Here is a 15,911-nt window from a genome sequence, read left to right on the forward strand (position 1 = left end):
AAACCAGAATACCACGAACTATTCTCAACAATAAAAGAACATCTGGGGAAATCACCATCCCTGACCTCAAGATGAACTACAGAGCAATAGTGATAAAAACTGCATTGTATTATACAGTGACCAGCAGGTAGATCAATGGAATAGAATTGAAGACCCAGAAATGAACCCACCTACCTATGGTCACTTGATCTTTGACAAAGAAGCTAAAACCATCCAGTGGAAAAAAGACAGCATTTTCAACAAGTGGTGCTGGCTCAACTGGGGGTCAACGTGTAGAAGAATGCAATGTGTAGAAGAATTCCTATCTCCCTCTACAAAGCTCAAGTCCAAGTGGATCAAGGACCTCCACGTAAAACCAGATACACTGAATCTAATAGAAGAGAGACTGGGGGAAAGCCTGGAACACATAGGCACAGGGGAAAATTTCCTGAACAGAATACCAATGACTTATGCTCTAAGATCAGCAATCAACAAATGGGACCTCATAAAGTTGCAAAACTCCTGTAAGGCAAAAGACACTGTCAATAGGACAAAACAGCAAGCAACAAATTGGGAAAAGATCTTTACCAACCCTGTATCTTATAGAGGGCTAATATCCAATGTATACAAAGAACTCAAGAAGTTAGACTCCAGAGAAACAAATAACCCTATTAAAAAAATGGAGTACAGAGATAAACAAAGAATTCTCAACTGAGGAAACTCTAGTGGCCAAGAGGCACCTAAAGAAATATTCAATATCCTTAGTCATCAGGGAAATGCAAATCAAAACAACCCTAAAATTCTACCTCACACCAGTCAGAATAGCTAAGATCAAAAACTCAGGTGACAACAGATGCTGGCGAGGATGTGGAGGAAGAAGAACACTCCTCCATTGCTGGTGGGATTGCAAGCTGGTACAACCACTCTGGAAATCAGTCTGGAGGTTCCTCAGAAAATTGTACGTACATTCTTATCTTCCCACGAAGACAAAAAATTCCTACGAGCTGGGAAAACAAAGTCCTGCCTTACTTTCTCTCCCGTGAGACTCTGGGGTTGAGGTCTTTGTTTCCTCTTCCGTCTCCCTTCCAAATTCAGTCCCTTGTTTGCGGTGCTTTGCCAATTAAAGAAGCAAGTTATTCAGGTAATTGTTACCTAAGGTGGGAGCAGATGAGGCAAAACAAGAGAAATCCATTGCTTCTCAATTTTTATAAAGGAGAAATGGGGCTTGAGAGATGGGTGAGCCATTAGGAATGCATACTGCTCTTGTAGTAGACCCAAATTTGATTCCTGGTACCCATTCTGGTGGCTCCCAATGGCCCGTAACTCTGCTCAAGAGGATCTGATGCCCTCTTCTGGTTTTCATAGGTACTGCATTGGTATGAGCAAAGCCATACAATGACACAGACAAGCATTATGTTTTTAACAGAATTTAATAAATAAAAGCCTTTTTATAAAATGATCAAAGAAAAAAAATTTTAAAGAATCAGGCCTAAGAGTTGAAGCAGCACAGAGTACTGGGGGCATCCCCAAAGATAATTCGGATTTAGTTTAGCAAATCGGCACACGGACAGCCCCAGGTTTTTTTACTAATTGCTTTCATTATTGAGCCTCTAGCTCTAATCTGCACCAGTCAGATTTCACTCTTGATGGGAGAAAAGCTAAAGAACTATATGTACTTCTGCACGTTTTCCAGCTTAATTTAAATACGCTGAACTATTTAATAAGAACTGACACCTGACACAGAGCAACGAAGGCAGAAATAATACACGCCACGCTCTGGCCTCCTGGAGCGTGAGGGGGTGAGAAGAAAAGCTACACACTGCGAGCCCCAAAGAATCTCACTCAAAGAAAAAATAAAACATAATTATTCCCCAAGCACATTGGAATAAAGATTGTGAATTAGGTGTGAAAACTTTTTTTTTGAGAGTATAAAATTGATGTTAGAAAGAAGAGCATGCCCCTCACTCCGTGAGGACATGGGGAACAATCTGTACTGAACACTGGTTGCCGTGGCTCTGGTACCTGCAGCCTAGAGGGGGACTTTGTGGTGTGGACTAAGCTTTGTGGTGTCTGGGAACACCCTTGTGTTCTACCCTCCTCTGTTCCATCCCTCCAAGGATCATTAAAACGAAGAGATATTTGTAGGGCACCTAGCCTGGTGCTCATTATAGGAAGATTGACTGGATGGAGCCCTGTGTGTGCTTAAAAGACACATGGTCAGATGCCAGACACCAACACCAGGCGCTGGCATCCACCCCGGGAATCAGAAGACACGGGCCCAGGCTGCAGGGACTTTTATAGTGTTTTAAAATATAGATATTAACCAAACAAGATTTGACTCAAGTTTTTCATGCAGTCATTTCTACAGAGAAGCCACCATTATTCTGCCACTGCTACGTCCCCAAACTGTGACGTTAATATCCAAAAAAAAAAGTATCTAGCCCACGACTCTTGTACTTGGATGGGGTGGGGAGTTATGGCTTTTTGAAATTACTGTAAAGGTGTTATTCACATAGTTAAGTGTTAACACTTAGCACAGCCCATCTCCCTCTTTCCCCTCACTAACCCTCCCCTTCCCCATTCCTTCCTCTTTCCCTCCTCTCCTTTCCACCCCATTCAGTGTTTCAAAATACAGTTAAAGATTTTTTTGTTGTTTTTCTTTTGTTTTGTTTTTTTGAGACAGGGTTTCTCTGTGTAGCCCTGGCTGTCCTGGAACTCACTCTGTAGACCAGGCTGGCCTCGAACTCAGAAATCCACCTGCCTCTGCCTCCCAAGTGCTGGGATTAAAGGCGTGTGCCACCACCGCCCAGCTAAAGATTATTTTTAAATGTGACTGCAAGACCCACAAATAGGCTGCTACCTAGAATTTGAATACCCTGATTGAGTCTGAAAATGTTCTGCAGCCAAGGTCTCTAAAGATTCCCAAGTCTATTGTTTGAATGAAGTCGGGGAGAAGGGGCTAAAAAGGAAATTTCACTAAGCTGGTTGAACTCTAAGCAATGCATTTATTAACTGAAATTTGTTTGTTTGTTTGTTTAAGTAAATACTGATCGTGTATTCCCGAACGCCTAGATCTGAGGACATTGCAGGGGAAAATCAGGTAGATGTCCCCAAGGCCTACCTAGCTAAACCAGGCAAGATAGAAGGTGCATGTGCAGGCAGGTGCACACGTGTGCACACACATGTGCCCAGGCCAGAGACAACGCTGGGTACCATTCATCTGTTTTTGGATGCAGCAAAGTTTCTGGTGCTCTCAGATTAGGCTAATAACGTTGATCCCTGAGGGATTCACCTGTCTCCACCTCCCTGGCAGGGGGATTGCAAGCATGTACCACGTTCCTAGCTTTCTAAACCGGTGCTGGGAATCTACTGGGCCATTCCCCAAGCCCAAAGACAGAGGATGACACCCGCCACAGCTATAGCAGATTAGGCCTGTGGATGTAGTAACATGGTCTTGCCTTGAAGTTTGTTGTGGGCTTTTATTGTTGGTGTTGCTTTGGGGTCAGTTTTTGTCTGTTTGTTTCTGTAATTCATCTTCTTTGATAACTGGGAGATGGGTTTTTTTTTTTTCTTCAATAACATGATTGCTTAACAAAAAAATAACATGTTCACTTTAAAATTATCTGTCCTGTAAACCAATTGCCACCTAACGGAAGATGATTGTCCTCTTATGTATGTTTATGTGTATGTGTTTGTACACATGTGTGTGGATATGTGCACCTGTGTGAGCTACTGTGGGTGCCAGAGAACTATACCAGGTGCCCTCTGGTAGTGTGGTCCATCTCATCCCTTTGAGACAAGGCCTCTCGCTGAACTAGAACGCATTGGTTTGGAGGGTGGCCAGCAAGCACCAGCAATCCTCGTATTTCCACATGCCTTGGGTGATGGTGACATCTAGTCATAGACAGCTTTTTGCATGGCTGCCAGAGATCTGAGCTCAGGTCTTCATGCTTGGGTCAGACTATTTAATTATTAAATGATTACTAAGCAAGGCTGTGATGACAGACCTAGTCTTGCCCTGCTTGGCACTGTCTCTCTGACGTCATGACGTCACGACGTCACGACTGAATAACCTGTACCTGAGCCTCAACTGCACCTAATTCCAGACAATTACAGTGGTCTTAGAAAGCAAATAGGTAAGACACTGGACCGGAACTGGACGATGAGGGCTTTAGGGGTGATATTAGGCTAAGATGATTATATATTAAACTAACACATTGTCAGCCAAGTAGAGATGGTTTTCCTGTGTCTTATGGCAAATTTTCTATCCAATACACATTTAGACACTTATAAAGCTACAACAGACTCTATTCTTTGTTATTTTTGCATGGGCATATTTGTTATCATTTTATCATTTAAAATCCATAGTTTTTTTTTTTTTTAATAGGCCGAGACACTGAAATCTCTTGGCCAAAGTGAGGCTGGAAAGGTAAGGAACGATGTCCCATATTCTCTGCTGAAATCCCAAGTCAGTGGTGACACCAAGTGACAGACAGAAGACTGATACGACTTCCGTCGAGATACTCCAGTTGACTTCAAGCAAAGGGGAAATACGATGGAAGAACAGTTCAAGGTTGGGGGCTTGCAGGCGCCTGGAGGAGGGAAACTGCCTTGAGTAGCATATTCTGGGAACCCAGAGACCCTCAAACCCTTGCTAACATTTTGAAAAGAATTCCAGGACCCAAGTGCCTGCAGACTTGTGGGCAACATGCCTGTGAATATCTACCTCAGTAAACTAGACAGGAACCACTACAGGCTACAATGGTTCAGTTAGCAGAGCTTGGTCAAAGACATTTAAGAATTTGTTCTGGCTTACCCAAGGCCTTGGGGTCTCCCAGGAGTCCACCGTTTGTACCACACCCCAATGAGCACATAGGAGATGACCTCATTCCTGGGCTCTGAAACTTCATCTACCACCTGCCAGCCAGGGTCCCTCCGTGCTTTGTCTCCAGACATCCACAGCAACCAAACTCCTAGATGTGAGAGGCCTCTGAAGCTTCCAGCATTTAGCCTTCTAGTCCTGACAAAGAGAGTTGCTTCATGTGGTACACTGCTATATAAACTAAGATGACTGGAGGCCCCTCGACCTTCACAGACTCCGTCACCTAAGCATGAGACTTGCCACATGCAAGCGAGGAATGACATAAAGACACTCTTGTCCTTTTTAGCTCTTCTTCCCAGTTGGCCTAGGTTAGCCACAAAAGAGACCAGCAAATGATTCCCTATCCACGAGCACCTCAAAGAGATGGATAGAATTCAAAGTCACAACACAGGGAAAGACAAAAGATTTGTCCTGTCCTGAATAAACTCTGGGCTTTCCTGAGCAAAGATTCTTAAATCGGAAGGGTTCTCTCCGAGAGGAGATGCAACTGCCCAGACAGGGTCACCCAAGCCCTTCCCCACTTTCAGCCTCAGGGACAGTCCAGCATCCTTCCCAGAAGTCAACAGTATGAGTACCACACGCAAAAGGACCACGCTCTATGCAGCAGGGAGAGATCTTTGCTGTATCTGTCAACCGAGGCCATCTGTGCTGACACCTATTAGGGAAAACTATCTAGTTCATTATAAGGTCCTTTACCCAAATTGAAAAACATCTGGGGTGTGTGAGCCACATCTGGAATTTGTCTCAAGAATAAAATCTGCCAACAACTGATTTAATACTAGACAGAGCCAGGTATGGTGGCACATTACTGTAATCCCAGCACTTAAGAGGTGAAGGGCAGAGGGTCGTGAGTTCAAGACCATCCTCAGCTATATAGGAAATTTAAGTTCAGTCTGGGCCACACAAGACCCTGACCTGGTTTTCTTTCCATTGCTGTGATAAACACCATGACCAAAAGCAACTTGTGGATGTTTATTTCATCTTACAAGTTACAGTCCAATGTAATGGAAGTCAGGGCAGGAACTCAAGGCAGGAACCTGGAGGTAGGAATGGGTCCAGAAGCTATGGAAGAGAGCTGCTGACAGGCTCATTCCCATGGCTTGCTTAGCCTGCTTTTTCTATAACTCACTACCACCTGTCCAGCACTGGCACTGACCACAGTGAGCTGGGCCCTCCCACATTAATCATTAATCAAGAAAATGTCCCACAGACTCACCTATGAGCCAATCTCATGGAGACACTTTTCCCAGCTGAGATTGCCTCTTCCCAGATGACCCTAGCTTGGGTCAAGGAAAAGCAAGAAGCACGAATCCTATCTCAAACAAACAAGCAAGCAAACAAAACTAAAAACTGATGGTTAAAAGAAAGTGTTGGTCTATCATGTGCCTCTTACTCTCTCTGGGTCACCAGCCTGTGGGACCGAGCCACCTGATTTAGGATGAATCTTCTCCTACCTTGGTTAATTTTCTCTGGAGATGTCATCACAGACTCACTCAAAATATGCTTTATTAGTCCCCAGGTTCTCTCAATTCAATCAGGTTGATAATCATCATTAGCCACCACAGCAATGATCCCTGCACCCACTTTAGATAGAGAATAGACATTAAATCATCCTGTGGTCTACAAAACCCTCTGGTAGGGACAGGAGAGATGACTCAGGTGCCAAGAGCACTAGATGTTCCTGTAGGGGAGCCAGGTTCCATTCCCACGAAGTCATAGATTCCCAGCACCCTCAAGGTGGCTCGCAACCAACCGGTAAGGCCACTTCCAGGGATATGACCCCCTCTTCTGGCTTCTTTGGGCACTGCATGCACAGATTTCACAGACAAAACATGCAAGCAAAAACTCAAACACGTTAAAATATCTTTTAAAAAAGTATTTGTAGATGTAATCTCCTTTCAGCAAAGACTTTATATTTTGAATATTTTATCCACTGGTTTGAGGGGCTCTTTGCCTGGTACCCCAGTTCTGACACCATAGGTGGGCTGATGGGAGTGAACTGGCCTTCAGACAAGTTAACACAGGGATCACATCTGTGAGCTACAGCCCATATCCAGGACTCTAAAGAGATTCATTTAGCCATTCAACAAGTATTCCCCGCTTGCTTACTACATTATTTATTAAAGCAAAGTGCTATTATCTTGAGTATCATTTTTAAATGTTTAATTAAATCAGTTATAGATTGCTATAGCATGGAATACTTTGCAGACAATTTTTTTTTAAAACAAAGGTCAGGCAGAGAGAAGGCTCGGCGGTTAAAAGTACTTGCTGCTCTTGCAGAGGACCTGGGTTAGGTTTCTAGCACCCCCACGGCAGCTCACAACTGTCTGTAAATCCAGTACTAGGGGATCTGAGGCTCTCTTCTGGCCTCTGCAAGCCATTGTGGGCATACATGCATCCATGCAAGCAAAACACTCAAATGCATAAAATAAAGTAATCTAAATATATATACATATGTATTATGTAATATATAATATATAAATATATATGAAAACAAAGTAGATCTGAATATGCTGATAAATTCTGAAATACATACAAGTGAATAAAATGGAGTGAAGGGGAAAAGTGGAGAAGATGCCCATGTTTCAATAACGTGTCACCTACATAGACTTCTATGGTGTAGGGTGCCATACTATATGGTCTTTGACTACATCAGTGTGGTTGACTTTTGGGCAAGACTGGAGATCATCCTGCATCTCTCTGTGCATTCTTCTATGCTGGTCATTATGACTGCTACCTCATATTGGTCAGGGAAGAAAAGCTAAAGTCATCATGCCCTTAACTGGATTTTTTTTTTTAATGGCTGAACAGTTCTTTATTAAGTGTGCTCCTCCAGCTAAGCAGGTGAAGCTAATTTCTGCTTACCTGAGGAGCAAATGTTCTCTTTGTATTATTCAATCTGGCCACAGAAGGGCGAGAAGGCAGCATTGTTACATAACCTTCCTGTTTGTTCCCAAGGCTGTTCTGCCCTGGAGGGGAGGGGCAGCTGTCTGTCAGGAGAGCTCTGAGGATCTCAAACTCTCAGGTTGCCTTAGAGTAGACTGTGCATCAAAAGATGGCTCTGCTACAGCCCCAGGATGTCCAGAGCTGGTCCTATACAGACACTGTCTACCCAGCTACCAGCCCTTCAGATGTGTTAGTCTGTAGAGAACACCCTTTGCTCACCTCACAGGGGCTCGTCATTGGCTTCTCTATGAGTTACTGTTTACACTAGACTGCACTTGTGCTTTACCCTACCTTCCCATACCACAGTTACACTCAAAGACATCTACCAGTAAGGTTGTCTAACTCAAACTCAAAGTTCACGGGTAGGGGGGACTAGGGGACAGAAAGGCGCCTTTAATCTTTCAGATAAAAGTCATTTTGATTAAAAAGCTCAGGGAGGGAGTCAAATCCAAGAGTAGAGGTGTATTCTCCATTCCATTTCACACTCTGCTGTTTTCCCCAAACCCATCTCCCTCCTACACCATCTTTGACCCTCCAGATGTCAACCTCCTTCACACTGTGTACCAAGCATTAAAGACACCCAAACAGCTCTGTCCTCTAACTATATAAGATGTATGTTTTGACAGTTATCATTAACATAAGCCTTGGAATGATCACGAGTCATTCATGTTTATATATTATGAAAAGAGTATTTTTCATAACATATAAAAAGTTGTCAATGTTCTTAATTCTATTGATTCTATCAAGAATATTCATATGTGGGAAGTACAAGCCCAGCTGTTAGGGGAGTGTAGATGTAAATCAGTTAACTATCAACACAGTCGCTTTTAACTAGTTTTTGAGGTATCAAATTGATTCTACCTACCACATCAGTAGTCTCTAGACTGCCCCAAACCAATCACCCATGACCATTATGCAGAAGTCATCAAGTTTACCGTATTCTGATATCACTGACATGCTCCCTTATAGGAAACCATCCACTTAATTCTGTCATTTGATTCGAGATACAATGGAGTATCTTCCCACGAAGTCATGAACGAACAATATCAACATGGTTCCAGGAGTGAAAACTATAAACAGGACCTTCCCACGCCACTCCGTGTACCTCTGACCAGCACTGCCCCATACCTGGCTCCAGACACCAAGAACACAAGGCCAGAAAGCTTAGCTACCTCATATATGAACCAATCTCATCTAAGGGGGAAGCTGTCTATCTTTTAAACACTTGTGAGACGAATTTAATGTTATACAACAACTGAGATTATTTTATGCCCATCAGCCATCTCAGAAGAAATGGTGGTTGGGATGTGAAGACAGTACAGCAAAGGCATAGGTAGCCATCGGGCTGAGGCGCAGTGAGAGGGGTCATAAACCTGACAGAACTTACAGGGGCTGAGAGCAGATATCTGGAGGGTACGTGAAGAAAATGGGGTTCAGGGTGGTGTCAGTGAAGAGTAGCCAGTGATTACATCTAGTGATTAAACCAAAGTTCCTAAAGAAATTATAACACCATGAAAAGAAACTCACAGGAAACAAACAGGACAAGAATAGGAAAAAATGAAGTCTGTTCTTCAAAGATCAATAGATAATTTGCATACTGGCTTCAACATTCCCATTAGCTTCACAGGCATCTGCCATGTATGACGTACTCTTATGTTTAAGTCCATAGCAATGGAGAAAAGTAAAAACAAGAGTGTCCCAGTTGGCTTTCCATTGCTGCGGTAAATGAGCCATAACTGTACGTGACTTGAAAGGGCGAGGTCTATCTCAGCCTACAACTCTCAGGTCACAGTCCATCAATGAGGGAAGGTCAGGGTAAGAAATCAAGGCAAAATCTTGGAGGCAGGAACTGGCATAAGGTCATGGAGGGAATCAGAAGCTGTGGCTTTGCTCACCTACCTTCCTAAGGCAGCCCAGATCCGCCCACCTATGGAGGGTATCACCTACAGTGGGCTGGGCCCTCCTGCATCAACTACCAATTAAGAAAATGCCTTATAAACATGCCCGCTGGCCAATCTGAGGGAGGCAGTTCTTCAGCTGAGGTTTCCTCTTCCCAGATGTTTCAAACTGGCAGCAAAGATTAGGCGTAACAAAAAGAAAACAAAAAAATAATTGCTAACATCATTCGATTTCGAATCAAACTTCTCTAAATCACTAAGATAAACATTATATGTGAATATTTTCCAAAAGTACCATAGCGCATATGCTAGATTTGGATCCTATTGGGGCACTAAATGTATGCTTAGTACCCTCAGAAGCCACAGGAGGGCATTGGATCCCTTGGGACTGGAGTTACAGTAAACTGTAATGTAGTGCTGGGAATTGAACCCAGGTCCTTTGGAAGATTAGCCAGTGTTCTTAACCAATAAGCCATTTCTCCAGCACCTGTGAGTATGATTTTATATAGTCACATACACATGTCCATAGATGAAAAAACTTAATAGACACCACAATATATGTCCAGACAAATCTGTGGTATGCTTCATTTAACCAATTATCAAGATAAATTTATCAAGGATGGTAAGAAAAGCAAATTACCGGAGTGTATACCCAATGACCCAATGTGACTCTAACTTCATACTCCTAAGAAACTTCCAAGGAGTAGGAATCCACACAGGACTTGGATCAAACATCTACTAGAGGCTGGGGGGGAGGGCTGGGGGAAACCACACACTCAGCATGCACTCTAGGTAAAGACACACAAAAGAACCATAGGGGTTTTGTTGTTAGGTTCTAAGGCTCTAAGCCACGCTTCCCTACCAAGATATGTTTCAAACTTTAGATAAAGTAGACCTACTGATACATGACCTTGAAACCAAAATCCACTAAAATCCAACATCCCATTGCTTCAATTTAATACATACTTATATTTTCCAGGGTCAGAATGAACAAGCACATTTCTTTTCCAATCATTACAATGTCAGAGAAACCCTTGGAGTCAAAGACAGCAAGGTCTCTCTTCTCTAGTCTTCAAGAAAGTCATCACTTTGGGCCTGAATTCCAATAGGAACACAGTAAAACCAACATGGAGTCTGCAAGGTATAGCCCTAGCTTCTCACCCACAAGCAAGGGTCCCATGTCACTCAAACCCTGTACCCACTTAGTGTCCCTTCCCCAGCTGTCAGAGCAATAGTCATATATACATATGGTCACACACTGTGTACATACAGACACATTTCCACTGCTCCTGGTCTGTATCATGACTTGTGTGCCACACTCTCCATCTCCCAAGCAAAAGTAGTCACAATGTGGTAGTTCAGTGTCCACATCCTTAAAGGTTTCTTGAGCTCAGTTTTAGTAGACACTCTTCAAGTAGAGTTGTGATTCGACAAGTACAAAGGTACACAGCAAAGTCTTTGAGTTTTGTACATTAAAAAAGGAAAGAGTGAAGCATCTTAAAATTATGATAATAATCACTGAATACTATGAGCATAGTATAGAATCATTCCCTCCCTACGATGGAAAAACTCCAGCTGTTCAAACAAGGCCATCAGCAGTATCTAAAGTTCTTACCAATTACCCATACACCCAACGAAATTAAGGTGAGCAATGCTTTGGTTTGTCCTATGACAATAACTGACCAATAAACCATGAAAAAGTGCGTAGTATTAGAGACCACCTCTTTTGTGGCAACTGGGCAGGATCGATCAAATTTCACTAACACTCAGCTACTGTGTGCAGAGAGAGCCACATCCTGACCCTTGGCTTCTCAATGTGGTAAAGTCATCAAAGGTTCCAGAGCACACGAAGCTCCACCTTCTCTGCAAGAGGAGCACCTCACCTGTGTACATAGTGTTAGCCATTGTGACTTTCCATATGTTCCCTGTAGAGCACCATCATCTGGGAAATGTAGGAATTATTCATGGCTAGGAGCATGGGTTTGTTGTTGTTTTATTCTATTAACTCACACACACACACACACACACACACACACACAAAGGGAAACATTTGTTAAAATGTAATTCTTGTCTCTTTTCTTAGAACTGGGAGTCATGAGTTCATTAATTATGAAAGTAACAGGACATATACCCCGATTGTTATTACCATGATAGTGAGGTCATTTCACATAGACTTTAGTTCTTGCCCCACAGCAAACCTAAGTCAAAAATGATACTGCATAGAGAGTTGATAAATCGGCCAGACACCATGGTAGTATGCAATCATTCCCTTCTTACAATGGAAAAACTCCAGCCACTGAAACCCATCAGCAATATTTAAAGTTCTTACCAATTACCCAAATACCCAACAAGATTAATATAAGCAGTGCTTTGGTTTGTCCTACAATAATAACTGAGCAATAAACCATGAAAAAGTGCATAGTCATTAGAGACCACCTCTTTTGTGGCAACCACGCAGGATTGAGATCAACTTTCACTAACACTCAACTGCAGCGTGCAAGAGAGAGCTACATCTCAACCCTTGGCTTCTCAATGTGCCAGAGCCTTGCAAAGGTTCCAAGTGCACACAAGGCTCCACATTCTCTGCGAGACGGACTTTGTAACCCCATGTCCCTTGTGACAACGCAGGAGATGAACCAAGGACTCCATCTTGGAGACACCAGCCATCTGATGCTCTGCCTCTTGGGAGCCTGCCTCCAGCAAGACCATGGGGCTGGCTGCAGAGAAGAAAGCAGGCAAGCAGAACAGCTCCTCATGCCTGCCCAGCCACCTGGGACACATCATCCCATGAGTCTCCTCACCACCTGATCTTCTAAAGCTTACCCAACAACAAAAGCTCATGAGCCCTCCTTTTCATGTATCTATCCCTACAGCTGGGGAAAGGCTTCACTCCATCATCTGGGCCTCCTTTTAACCAAATCCAGAATGCTTTAAGTGAAATAAAAGGTGTCTGTCTAGGTTTCCTTTGTGTGGAAATCAGAGATCCCAAGTATCACTTTTGTTACATAGGAAATTTTCATCTTTACTTTTTCTCTGGTGTCATTCCATGCAGAGACAAACCCAACTGCTTGCCTTCTCCATCTCCCCTTGAAATGAAATGTACCAATCCATCTGCTAAACCCTCACCTCCAACTTCAGGAGGACCCGAGGCCCTGCCTGTGCAGAGGATGAAGATTCCTCATGACGCAACCCTCAACATCCCTGGATTGGAGAAGCATGGAAGAAGATATGGGCCCTCCCTGCTGTCCCCATCGGCAACAGGCACTAGAGGATAGCACCAGCACCCCTCCCTCCAGACAGAGTCCTGCACAGGCACCAACACAGGCCATACATACACAGAATAGGATCTTCACAGACAACAAGGCAAGCAGGAATGGGAGATGGCCACAGCATCCTCAGTCGGCCCTTCCTGGCCCCTCCTGCATCCTTCACTTGCCTCCCAGCTTCTCCCCCCAGTGTGCTCCAAGTTCTCAGGGATCTGGGTCTCGAGCACTGGCCTAGTCAGCTCCTCTCCACCCCACCCCCAATTTCCCTTCTGTGGATAAGTCTACCCAGTTGCTCTAAAGATTGGGGCATTCCTGTGGAGCATCTCAGCTCCAAAGCTCTCCGCATGTGCTCAGTCCTCTGTCTCCTCCCCCTCCCCCTACCTGGCTCCTCGCTGCTGCCCCCAAACCAGGCAGTGGGTTCCTCCTCTGGGAGCTGGGGTTCTCCTCCACCTCCTCCACCCTCGAGGGCTTTGCGCTTCTTCGACATCTCTGCCTAGGGCCTGGGGTTTGGGGGTTTTCTTTTCCCCTCCCCCTGGCCCTCCCCTCTCGGAGAGGAGAGTGAAGGTGGGGTTAGGTGGAGAGGAAAGGGGTGGGGAAAAGAGGCCAGGGAGAGAGATGGAAAGAAATTGCTGCCGAAAGACAGGCAGGGATCTGGAAGGCAGGCAGGAGAGGCAGGGACTTGAGCAGAACCCCCAGGATTGCTTCCATCAGTGTGGCCCTCTCTTCTCTCTCTCTCTCTCTCTCTCTCTCTCTCTCTCTCTCTCTCTCTCTCTCTCTCTCTCTCTCTCTCCTCTCCTTCCTCCTTTTCCTTCTACTAAAAGGGTGAGCTGAGAGGAGAAATCAAAACCCAAGAGGTTCCTCAGATACTTCAGAGGTCTGCTAAGGTGGGAGGGGGCCTGGGTGGGGTCCACCACCACCACCCTCTTAGGAGTCCTGGTCCTGCCTGGCTATGAGGAGCCTGTGTGGGGCTGTGGGGAAACAGCCACATCGGGAGTGTTTGGTCGGGATGGTTGGGATGTGGTTTCAATGGATTGCCAAATAAAATAAAATAAAAGCCACAGAAGGCAACAGAAATGCTTTCAGACTCTAAGGATGCAGGACCTGCTCCTCCTTTGTGGCATCATGTGATATCTTGCAAAAGAGACTGGGGTAGAGGAATGGACAAGAGGCAGGAATGGCCGGTGCAGGGAGATCTGTCCCTACTGAGGACCGGAGACTGGCAGTAGGAAGAAGGGAGGAGGTTGAGGCGCTTGACAGCCCTTCTCTGCGCCACCTCAAGAGGCACCTGCAGGTCTGGCTAGGGAGCCACTGCGGTTTGCAGCTGGGACGCAGTCTACTCTGGAACTTGCAGCTCAGAAACTCCAGGAATCCTGAGTGATGAGCTCCAGGCTGTCGCTTGGCATTGGGCTTGGCTGCAGGCTCTCTCCCATCTTTCCTGCTAAGCTTTGTAAAGTCCGGTGCTTCTCGCTTACACTCCTCACCCCGCTCACCCTGTCACATCCACAAACCCTGACATACTGCTCTCAAGGCGCGCGCGCACGCGCGCGCGCGCGCGCGCACACACACACACACACACACACACACACACAGAAACATTTTCTTACTGCTTGAAAGCTTGCAGAGATAAGTTTTCTCTTCTTTTGTTTCTTTTTCTTTCTTTTTAAACCCCTTTGGACTCTCAGTGGCTAATGTTAGATTTAAAAAAAAAAAAATTATCAACTTACCCGCCAAAGTATCCTCCAGTACAAAACTCCTATCTGCTTCATTGCCAGTTCACAAATTCAAATCGGAGTGGTGGAGATAAGTCTCTGGGAAAGGTGGGTCCAGGCTCCATCCAGGGCTGCTCAAAACAAGTTGCCAAACCCGGTGGCCCAAGTCCAGGTCCTGTCCAAGACGCTCGAATATGCTCCATGCAGCAGTATTCCAAGGGCTTCGGGTACTTGGAGTTTCCACACTGGTCATCTCGCAAAAGGGGGAGACAACTCTAAGAAGGAGCAATGCTCCCCTCTCCCGCCTTCCTTTCTGGGGTCCTCGGGAAAGCTTTCTAGGCACCAATGAAGACTGGTCCACCTCAGCTCAGCCTCTCGACGGAAGCAACTTTAGACTCACACACCTAGAAGTAGTGTGTGTGTACGAGTGTGCATATGTGTGCACACGCGTGTGTGGGGGTGCGTGGTCAAGTGTCCAACCCGTGTGCCCGCGTGCACTTGACATGGGGGCGGAGTTGGGGGGCTGCGTGTGCTCTGAAGAGCCACTCTCCCCTGCTGCTGGAACTTAGAGAGTTTTCCTTTAAGCCAGCGACGCTGATGCTTGGACAGGCCCCCCCTCCCCGCGTCCAACAGGAGGCGATGACGTCTGCAGCCTCGTTGCCAGAGCAGTCCCCAGGCGGCGGCTGCTGTTCATTGACAGGAGCAGAGGCTCGGACGTCAGCAGCCGGACCTTGGCGACGCTGCTCCCGCGGAGACGGCTCCCACCCCCGCACCTGCCAGCCCGCGGGGGAGGAGGGAGTGAAATCAAAGCCACGGAGGAGCGGATTGGGGCGATGCTGGGGCTGCAGAAGGGGGGTGACTCGGATATGCCCTCTTTGTCCTGGAGCCCCGGCGTATATAAATAGTACAGTCTCCAGCCAGACTTGCACCCGCTCTCACACACCCCCACGCCCCCTTCGCCGCCCCCACCCCCACCCCGCCTTCACTTCACGTCGGGCTGGCTCGGCGGGAAGGGAGGCAGGGGGCGGCAAGCAGAGAGTGGAAATAGATGATGATTTTTTTTTTCTTCCCATTCATAGATTCGGCTAGAGTCATGGGGCCTTGGCTCTGGGAGTCGCAATGAATGGATGGATGACTGCACGCTCTGGGACCACCAGGTCCGTGGAGGCGTAGCTAGCACAGGGGGCGCTCTTCCCGCGAGGTGGCTGGCACCCTTGCCCAGGCACACAGA

The 15,911-nt window shown here is 45.8% G+C and overlaps 1 protein-coding gene across 1 annotated transcript in view; it reads right to left on the minus strand.

Annotated features, from left to right (window-relative positions):
- Nucleotides 1-14,816, minus strand: part of Pde10a (phosphodiesterase 10A) — a 459,546-nt gene extending 444,730 nt beyond the window's left edge. The window contains exon 1 of the mRNA XM_031351502.1: nucleotides 14,696-14,816. The gene's annotated coding sequence lies outside the window, so the exon portion shown is untranslated. The remainder of the gene's footprint in view (nucleotides 1-14,695) is intronic.
- Between the last annotated feature and the right edge of the window lie 1,095 nt (nucleotides 14,817-15,911).

This window comes from Mastomys coucha, unplaced genomic scaffold (genome assembly GCF_008632895.1).
Source record: "Mastomys coucha isolate ucsf_1 unplaced genomic scaffold, UCSF_Mcou_1 pScaffold5, whole genome shotgun sequence".
Taxonomy (NCBI): domain Eukaryota; kingdom Metazoa; phylum Chordata; class Mammalia; order Rodentia; family Muridae; genus Mastomys; species Mastomys coucha.